This window comes from Mustelus asterias, unplaced genomic scaffold (assembly GCF_964213995.1).
Source record: "Mustelus asterias unplaced genomic scaffold, sMusAst1.hap1.1 HAP1_SCAFFOLD_1418, whole genome shotgun sequence".
NCBI lineage: Eukaryota > Metazoa > Chordata > Chondrichthyes > Carcharhiniformes > Triakidae > Mustelus > Mustelus asterias.
The window spans coordinates 25,799-35,319 of record NW_027591363.1 but is presented as its reverse complement, the minus strand read 5'-3'; positions in this window follow the sequence as shown (position 1 = coordinate 35,319).

The window sequence follows — 9,521 nt, the reverse complement described above, 5'->3', positions numbered from 1 at the left end:
TTCCTGCAGTTGGTGTAGGAATGTTCCACAGCAGCTGGGATTTATTCCGAAAGCTTTAATTATTCATTATTCTGCCACTGTGCAGGTGTGTGGGCCCAGATTGGTTCCTGGTGAGCTAAGACATGACTATTAATATCACTCAGTTCAGTGACTTCTGTCACCAGTGTGAGTTCCAAGCTGAAATTCCAATTCCCTTTCTCCCCCATTTCTAACATAGATCAAACTGCAATTTGCTCAGTGGGGGAGAACCCAGGACTTTTTTCCTGAGATGTGGCTGTTGCTGGCTGGGCTCAGCCCTGGTTGCCCCTAAGAAGGCTGTGGTGAGTTGCCTTCTGGAACCGCTGCAGCCCACGTAGTGTAGGTACACCCACTGTGCTGTTAGGGAGGGAGTTCCCGGATTTTGACCCAGCGACAGTGAAGGAACGGTGATATATTTCCAAGTCAGGATGGTGAGTGACTTGGAGTGGAACCTGCAGGTAATGGTGTTCCTATGTATCTGCTGCTCTTGTCCTTTTAGGTGGTGGAGATCTTGCTTTTAAACTCGCTCTAAAAGAACAATTGCCAAACAAATTAGACAAGTTTTCTTTTGGTGCTTATAGAGCCCCATCATACAATCCTGTCCCAAATGGGGTAAATTCTGGAAAACAGCCTCATATGGATACATCCGATAATCTCGGTGGAGAGCTGTCTCATCAACCTCCACAGGTGGGACATGAGAGAAATCTCACACAACATGAGCCCATGAAACAAGCACCACAATGTGAGGTAGTCGGGTAGATCGACCTCGTCCATCACCCAGAGATGTATCTGCTGGCCTTTGTCCCAGGTGGTGGAAGTTGTGAGTTTGGATTCAACGTTGTTTGTGAGAAGATGCATATAGAACAATGACTGGTTTATTCGTTGTCTCAATGTTATTAATGAGAGACCTTATTATAAGACAGTTATGTTTTAAACAGTCACCTTTAGTTTCCGATGAAACAGAATGTCCTGGGATGGGAGCAGTGGGATCTGTTAAACTCAGGCACATGTGAGTTGGTTGCCATGGGGAAAATGGCTCAGACTGAAACCTATGGAAAATCAAGTTCCACTTTTCACATTTTGACCCAAAAGAGAAACAGCTGGTCTTTCTGGACACATGCAGGATTTTCCAGCCACCCCCCAAAGACCAGCAAAATCCCGCCCGAGGTCAACGGACCTTCCCGCGGTGTGTGACCCGCTTCCCGTGGCGGGCGGAATGGGAAATTCCCACCCAAAGACTCTGAGGGAGATTTAGAAAAAGCTGCTGTGATGCAGAGAGAGCTGGTATGTGTTAGCCACTGAGAAGGTTTCTGAGGAGAGTTTTACAGAGCGAGAAGTTAGAGTGGATCTTCCGGATGGAAGACAGCTTGGGGATAGTCAGAAGACTGAGTGAAGTGACTTTCAAAATGCGCTGGAAGACTCACTCTGGTGTGGCAGGGGCAAGGGAGCCTATTGGAAAGCCAGGAGGAGAATGGGATTTAATCAATCAGGTTAGATATCTGCTGAAGGTGCGGTGTAAAGTACAAATGCATCATCAAATATTTTCAGTTCAGTTACTAAGTTCATTGGGATGCATCCTTTCTGCAGTTTGGTATATCAGTTGCCTCTTAAGAAATGTTTAATCTTTGTTGATTTTAGTTTGTTTAGTACAGTAAAAGTGTTAGATGTGCAATTGTGATTCCTTTGGTCACTGTGAAATTCAGGTCTCTTTTGAAAAGTGATTAGTCTCTCTGAGGATCGTAACATCTCCCCTCAGAGATGTAAAGATTTCTTAATGATGTGGAACTTAATTAATTTTCAAAAGAAAATCGGAAGTAAAAAGTGGAAGTAAAAAGATGTGATAACCATGCCAGGGCGCGGAGGCAGTGTGGCCCCTCGGGATGGTCAGGGACATGATTGGCACTGCTAGGGGGTGGGCTCTACAGGTGGTGGGTGCTGCTATAGGGGTGGGGCCTGTGGTTCACCCCATAGCAGAGGGGGGGGGGGGAAGGGGGGTGCAAATGCCCCAAAGATCAGAGATTTGTGGGGGCAAAGGCTCAAAGACCTGATGCCTGCGATGATGGGGGGCAGGTGGGGAGGGGGGGGGAGCTCTTTGGATTCTCCTTTGCCTTATCTGCCAAAGCAATCCCGTGTCCCCTTTTTGCCCTCCTGAATTCTCTCTTAACTATACTCCTACACCCTCTATACCCTTCAAGGGATCCACTTCATCCCAGCTGCCTATGCATGTCATGTGCCTCTTTCTTCTTCTTGACCAGGGCCTCAATATCCCGAGTCATCCAGGGTTCCCTACTTCTACCAGCCTTGCCCTTCACTCCAAGAGGAATGTGCTTACCCTGAAACCAAAAGAGAAAACTTATCGCGAGGGGGATAGAATATAAAAGCAGGGAGGTCTTGCTGCAACTGTACAAGGCACTGGTGAGGCCGCAACTGGAGTACTGTGTACAGTTTTGGTCCCCTTATTTGCGAAAGGATATATTGGCCTTGGAGGGAGTGCAGAGAAGGTTCACCAGGTTGATACCGGAGATGAGGGGTGTAGCTTATGAGGAGAGATAAACAGATTGGGTCTGTACTCGTTGGAGTTTAGAAGGATGAGGGGTGATCTTATAGAGACATATAAGATAATGAAGGGGCTGGATAGGGTAGAGGTGGAGAGATTCTTTCCACTTAGAAGGGAAACCAGAACTAGAGGGCACAGCCTCAAAATAAGGGGGGGCCGGTTCAGAACAGAGTTGAGGGGGAACTTCTTCTCTCAGAGCGTAGTGAATCTCTGGAATTCTCTGCCCATTGAAGTGGTGGAGGCTTCCTCGTTGAATATGTTTAAATCACAGGTAGATAGTTTTCTGATCGATAAGGGAATTAGGGGATATGGGGAGCAGGCGGGTAAGTGGAACTGATTCGCTTCAGATCAGCCATGATCTTGTTGAATGGCGGGGCAGGCTCGAAGGGCCAGATGGCCTACTCCTGCTCCTATTTCTTATGTTCTTATGTTCTTAAAACACTGGAAAATCTCAGCAGGTCTGGCAGCATCTGTAAGGAGAGAAAAGAGCTGACGTTTTGAGTCCAGATGACCCTTTGTCAAAGCTTACCCTGAACCCTGGTTAACACACTTTTGAAAGTCTCCCACTTACCAAACATCCCTTTGCCTGCCAAAAGACTCTCCCAATTAACTTTTGAAAGTTCCTGCCTGATACCATCAAAATTGGCCTTGCCCCAATTTAGAATTTTAACTTTTGGGCCAGACCTATCGTTCTCCATAGCTATCTTAAAACTAATAGAATTATGGTCACTGGTCCCAAAGTGATCCCTCACTAACACTTCTGTCACCTGCCCTTCCTTATTTCCCAAGAGGGGGTCAAGTTTTGCCCCCTCTCTAGTCGGGCCATCCACATACTGAATGAGAAATTCCTCCTGAATACACTCAACAAATTTCTCTCCATCCAAGCCTCATCAATGTTTGAGATCTGACCCACTACGATGGTGTCATCAGCAAGCTTGAAAATTGAGATGGAATTTGGCCACACAGTCAAGGGTGCAGGAGTAAGGGGCTGAGGACAGAACCTTGTGGGGCACCAGTGTTGAGCATGATCGTGGAGGAGGTGTTGTTGCCTATCCTTACTGATTGTGGTCTGTGAGTTAGTTCAGGATCCAGTCGCAGAGGGAGGAGCCGAGCTCCAGGCCACGGAATTTGGAGATGAGTCTCGTAGGAATAATGGTGTTGAAGGCTGAGCTGTGGTTTACATATAAACTACAAAGAGCAACATATTGCGAAAGAAATATGAGAAAATCTCTAAATATTTAATATGGACCGGATTCCACTGCTCACGTCTGATGTGCTTTAAATAAAAATGCGCAGCACTGCATTTTGCTATCTCCATGAAGCTGTCTCTCAGCACTGATAATGAAGTGCATCCTGATGGAGGGGGCTGCTGATCAGTAGATGCAGACACACTGACTAACGGGAGAATCTCATTCCAGACAGGGTCACCTTTGGAGTTTCGACATCCTCCCGTCCTCAATCTCAGCCTCACATCCGACAGTTTCTGAAATGAATTTCACGAACAAACTTCAATTTCTTACGTTGGGAGTGAAGCCAACCTTGTGTTCAGAATTTATTACTTACTTTGGTGCAAGAAGATTTACTTTGTGCATTCCCGAATGCTGTGTGTGCGTGTGTGTGGGGGTGGGATTTGTGTGTGTGCGTGTGTGTGTTTGTGAGTGTGTGTGGGGGTGGGGTGTGTGTGTGTTTGTGTGTGCGTGTGTGTGGAGGTGGGGTGTGTGTATGTGTGTGTGTGGGAGGTGTGTGCGTGGGTGTGTGTGTGTGGAAGGTGTGTGTGTGTGGAAGGTGTGTGTGTGTGCGTGTGTGTGTGTGTGTGGGAGGTGTGGGAGGTGGGTGTGTGTGCATGGGTGTGTGTGTGTGTGTGCGTGTGTCTGTGTGTGTGGGTGTGGGTGTGTGTGTGTGTGTGCGTGGGTGGTGAGTTTCAATCCTCACTCCAGCATTCACCTGTAGACATTGATGAGTTCACAGATTCCTTTCATTTGGATATTGTTGCAGAAACCCCATTCTGCGTTGGGGATTAAAAGGAAATGTTCAGTCCATTTTGAAAGGAGGAGACGCGAAGGTGACTTAACCAAGTACATTCGGGGAAATGGAGAGTTGGGTCCAAGTACATTATTCACGATGGTGCAGTTCAAGTGTAAATAGACACTGGACACAAAGAGACAGAGGCGATGGCCTCGTGGTATTATCGCTAAACGATTAATCCAGAAACTCAGCTAATGCTCTGGGGGACCCGGGTTCGAATCCCGCCACGGCAGCTGGTGGAGTTTGAATTCAATAAAAAAAATCTGGAATTAAGAATCTACTGATGACCATCTGGTTCACTAATGTCCTTTAGGGAAGGAAATCTGCCGTCCTTACCCGGTCTGGCCTACATGTGACTCCAGAGCCACAGCAATGTGGTTGACTTGCAACTGCCCTCGGGCAACTAGGGATGGGCAATAAATGCTGGCCAGCCAGCGATGCCCGTGTCCCATGAATGAATAACAAAAAAGTTCAAATGGATATGGACACTTTGGACAGAATGGTATAACAGGGCATCTCCTTCATTGAGGTACAATTGAGTTGTACAATACTACCCACACCAATGAAGTCCATTTGAATGGCGGAGTAGGCTTGAAGGGCCAAATGGCCTCCTTCCATGTTTCTGTGTTTCTATGAATGGGCAGTTGTTTTGATCAGATACATTGCTGGAGGGATTGTTGTTGTCTGCTGCACTCTGCACGGTCCGGCTCTGTCAACCCGGGGGAACGTGTTGGAGGATGAAGACAGCGACACCGTTCCAGAGGCTGCAGAGGACATTTCCACGGCCGAGTCTGAGGAGGAGCCTGAAGAACAAGAGGTGAGGAGCAAGATCCCATTGGAGAATTGATGTTGGCTGGAGAGGATTTCCCACCTGCTTCTGGTCCAATCACACTCACCCCACAAGGCGGCACGGTAGCACAGTGGTTAGCACTGCTGCTTCACAGCTCCAGGGTCCTGGGTTCGATTCCCGGCTCGGGTCACTGTCTGTGTGGAGTTTGCACATTCTCCTCGTGTCTGCGTGGGTTTCCTCCGGGTGCTCCGGTTTCCTCCCACAGTCCAAAAATGTGCAGGTTAGGTTGATTGGCTGTGCTAAAAATTGCCCTTAGTGTCCTGGAATGCGTAGGTTAGAGGGATTAGTGGATAAATATGTAAGGATATGGGGGTAGGGCCTGGGTGGGATTGTGGTCGGTGCAGACTCGATGGGCCGAATGGCCTCTTTCTGTACTGTAGGGTTTCTATGTTTCTATGTTTCATTCGGGCCTACATGCTGTAGGTACACCCACAGTGCTGTTAGCAAGGGAGTTCCAGCATTTTAACTTGGCGACAGTCAAAGAAGGGTCAGGATGGTGTGTGGCTCGGAGGGCAACTTGCAGGTGGTGGTGTTCCCATGCCCTTGTCCTTCTAGATAGTAGAGGTCATGCGTTTGGAAGGTGCTATCGAAGGTTTCCTAGAATATAACAGTGACTGCACTTCGAAACTGCTTCATTGGCTGCAAAACACTCGGGTTGTGAAAGACGCTATAGAAATGCGAGCCTCTCTTCCTCCCTCTCCACTAAATAACTCCGATATCCGGGTCTCAGCCGCTCAGTCTATATCCTCTGGTTCCATTTGTTACACTGTGCAGCTTCTCTGCACCTTCCTGAATCAGTCCCTGGTCATTCTGTCCAGCGATAGTGATTCCTCGGAATGATTCCCGCCGGTGACTGTTCTCCTCACTGGACAAATGGAAAAGTCTGGAAACACAGAAGAAGTCAGACTGCGAATAAAGGAGAGGACAGAAACTGTCATTGAGAGCTGACGTCACCAAGGCCTGCTTTTTCCTGATTAAATTCAGCAGTCAAGGGATCAGATGAACTGGACTGTGAGAGAAAAGAGGATTACCTTGTTGGAATGGTTGAATGGGTTGCTTTAATCAGCTCCTTCCCATGTGTTCGCAGCTTTTAGTCCCAGGGATGTCGGTTTGTGGAGCTGTCTGTCACTGGTTGGAACCTCCTGGGCTCTAAGCTGTTGACTGCCAGCACATTGACTGTAGTTCGTTGCTGGAGTGGCAGATCTCTGGACTGAGCTCTTCACGATATTGATTGACACCAATTGCCAGTGACCTGACACTTTGGGCAAATTTTACCATTCCGCCAACCACGGGAATCGTAATGGGCGCGGAGCGGACCATGGAAAGGTCTGTCGATCGTGGGCAGGATTTTCCAGTTTCCAGGCGAGTGAGGCCGGAAAATCCCACCCTAAGTGTCCAGTTAGCGTGAAGATGGGCGAGTTTTTGTGCCCAATTGTTTGCACATAGTGCATGAAAAAAATCAGCGAAACTGTTTCTAGCTGCCACAGGCAGTGGGCGGAGCTTAATTCATCAGCCAGCAGCAGAGGGAGCTATTGTCACATGCGCAATTCCAGCAGCAGAGGGAGCTATTGTACATGCGCAATTCCAGCAGCAGAGGGAGCTATTGCGCGTGTGCAGACTTCTGATTCTGCCCATAGAAACATAGAATCCCTACAGTGCAGAAGGAGGCCATTCGGCCCATCAAGTCTGCACCGACCACAATCCCACCCACGCCCTACCCCCAGATATTTACCCACTAATCCCTCTAACCTACGCATCCCAGGACACTAAGGGGCAATTCTAGCACGGCCAATCAACCTAACCTGCACATCTTTGGACTGTGGGAGGAAACCGGAGCACCCGGAGGAAACCCACGCAGACACGAGGAGAATATGCAAACTCCACACAGACAGTGACCCGTTGTGCAATAGCAACAGCAATGTCCTGACAGAGAGAGCTGTCAGGCCCCTGCTGCTGGAAACCGCCTGAATTCAGCCCCCTCCCCCCACAATTGAGGGGGCCCGCGGCCGATCATGTACCTGGAAATGTAGCCCCCGGACTGATCGGGCCCCCCTCCCCTCACCGATCGCAGGCAGAGTGGCAGCGGGCACCCTCCATCTGTCCCGATTGGATTGTCCCTTCAGGCTCCACACCCTGGCACTGTCCAACAGGCCCAAGGGGCAGCCCCCCCCCCCCTTGCCCTTGGCCTTCCCGGGAGAGGCCTCTGGATCCACAGGCGAGGTCAGCACGACTGTTGCCTGGTCATGGGGAGCAGGTGCTTTCGTCACCAAAGAGAACCTCTCCCGGTGAGGCCGTGAGCCTGGACCAATGAGCGCTGGGTTCACTAATCAGATGCAAAACACTATTTAAATAAATTTAAATACATTATTCAGCCTCTCACCGAAAATCCAGCTCCGTAAGATCGTGAGAGCTGGGAAATCGGCGTGATTCTGACATCTCGGCCCTTGGCGGTTTAACCAGCTCGTTCACCCATCAATGGGTGGGGCGAACCAGTAAAATTCCACCCTCTATATGTGTCCAGGGTCTGTGAGACCCTGTTCGTTTTGTTCACTTCCTTATCCAGGACATCGTGGGTCACCCTCTCACCTCTGAACCAGGCAGCCATGGGTTCAGGTCCCACTCCAGAGGTGAGGCACAGAAGTCTAATCTGACATATCTAAGGAAAGATGTACTGGCCTTGGAAAGGGTCCAGAGGAGATTCACAAGAATGATCCCTAGAATGAAGAGCTTGTCAAATGAGGAGCAGTTGAGGACTCTGGGTCTGTACTCGTTGGAGTTTAGAAGGATGAGGGGGGATCTTATTGAAACTTACAGGATACTGCGAGGCCTGGATAGAGTGGACGTGGAGAGGATGTTTCCACTAGTAAGAAAAGCTAGAACCAGAGGGCACAACCTCAGGCTAAAGGGACGACCCTTTAAAACAGAGATGGGGAGGAACTTCTTCAGCCAGAGAGTGGTGAATCTGTGGAACTGTTTGCCGCAGAAGGCTGTGGAGGCCAGGTCATTGAGTGTCTTTAAGACAGAGATAGATGGGTTCTTGATTAATAAGGGGATCAGGGGTTATGGGGAAAAGGCAGGAGAATGGGGATGAGAAAAAGAGTCAGCCATGATTGAATGGCGGAGCAGACTCGATGGGCTGAGTGGCCTAATTCTGCTCCTATGTCTTATGGTTTTATGGTCTTATGGACACTCTGGCGCAGCACTGAGGGAGCACTGCACTGCTGGAGCTGCTGGTTTTCAGATGAGGCATTTATCTGCTCCTTCGTATCTGCAAAAGATCCTAATCCACTGCTTTGGCAAAGAGTCGGGAATAATCCCCACTGTGGATGTGACTGCACTGAGCTTTGCAAGAACGGCTGCCTGGTTTGGAGCATTCGAGCTATAAGGAGAGACTGGATAAGCTTAGATTGTTTTCTTCAGAGCAGAGAAGGCTGAGAGGGGACATGATTGACGTGTATAAGATTATGAGGGGCATGGACAGAGTGAGTAGGGAACTGCTATTTCCCTTGGCTGAGGGGTCAATCACGAGGGGGCAGAGTTTTAGGGTGAGGGACAAGAGATTCAGAGGGGATTTGAGAAAAAAACCTCTTCCCCCAGAGGGTGGTGGGAGTTTGAAGTGCGCTGCCTGGGAGGGTGGTAGAGGTGGGAAATTCGGAGCGGGATTTTCTGCCTGCGCTCGTCCCAAAACCAGAAAATCCCACCCGAGGCCAACGGACCTTTGCCTGGGGTCCGCCTCCCGCCTGCTACGATTCCCGTGGCGGGCGGGATAATTCCAGTCAGAACCTTTACAAAGTGTGTAGATGACTTGAAATGATGTAACATTCAAGGATATGGACCTGGTGCTGGAAAGGGGATTTGTGTAGGTTTGTTGGTACAGACTCGATGGGCTGAAGGGCCTCTTTCCTGTATGATCCCATAGCTCTGAATGTACAGCGTCCTGGGTCAATATTTATCCCTCAAACAATATAGTTTTAAAAACAGATCATCTGGTAATTGTTGCATTGTGGGAGTTTGCCATGTGCAATTTGCCTTTCCTCCAATGACACCAATGACTACACACCAAAAATAATT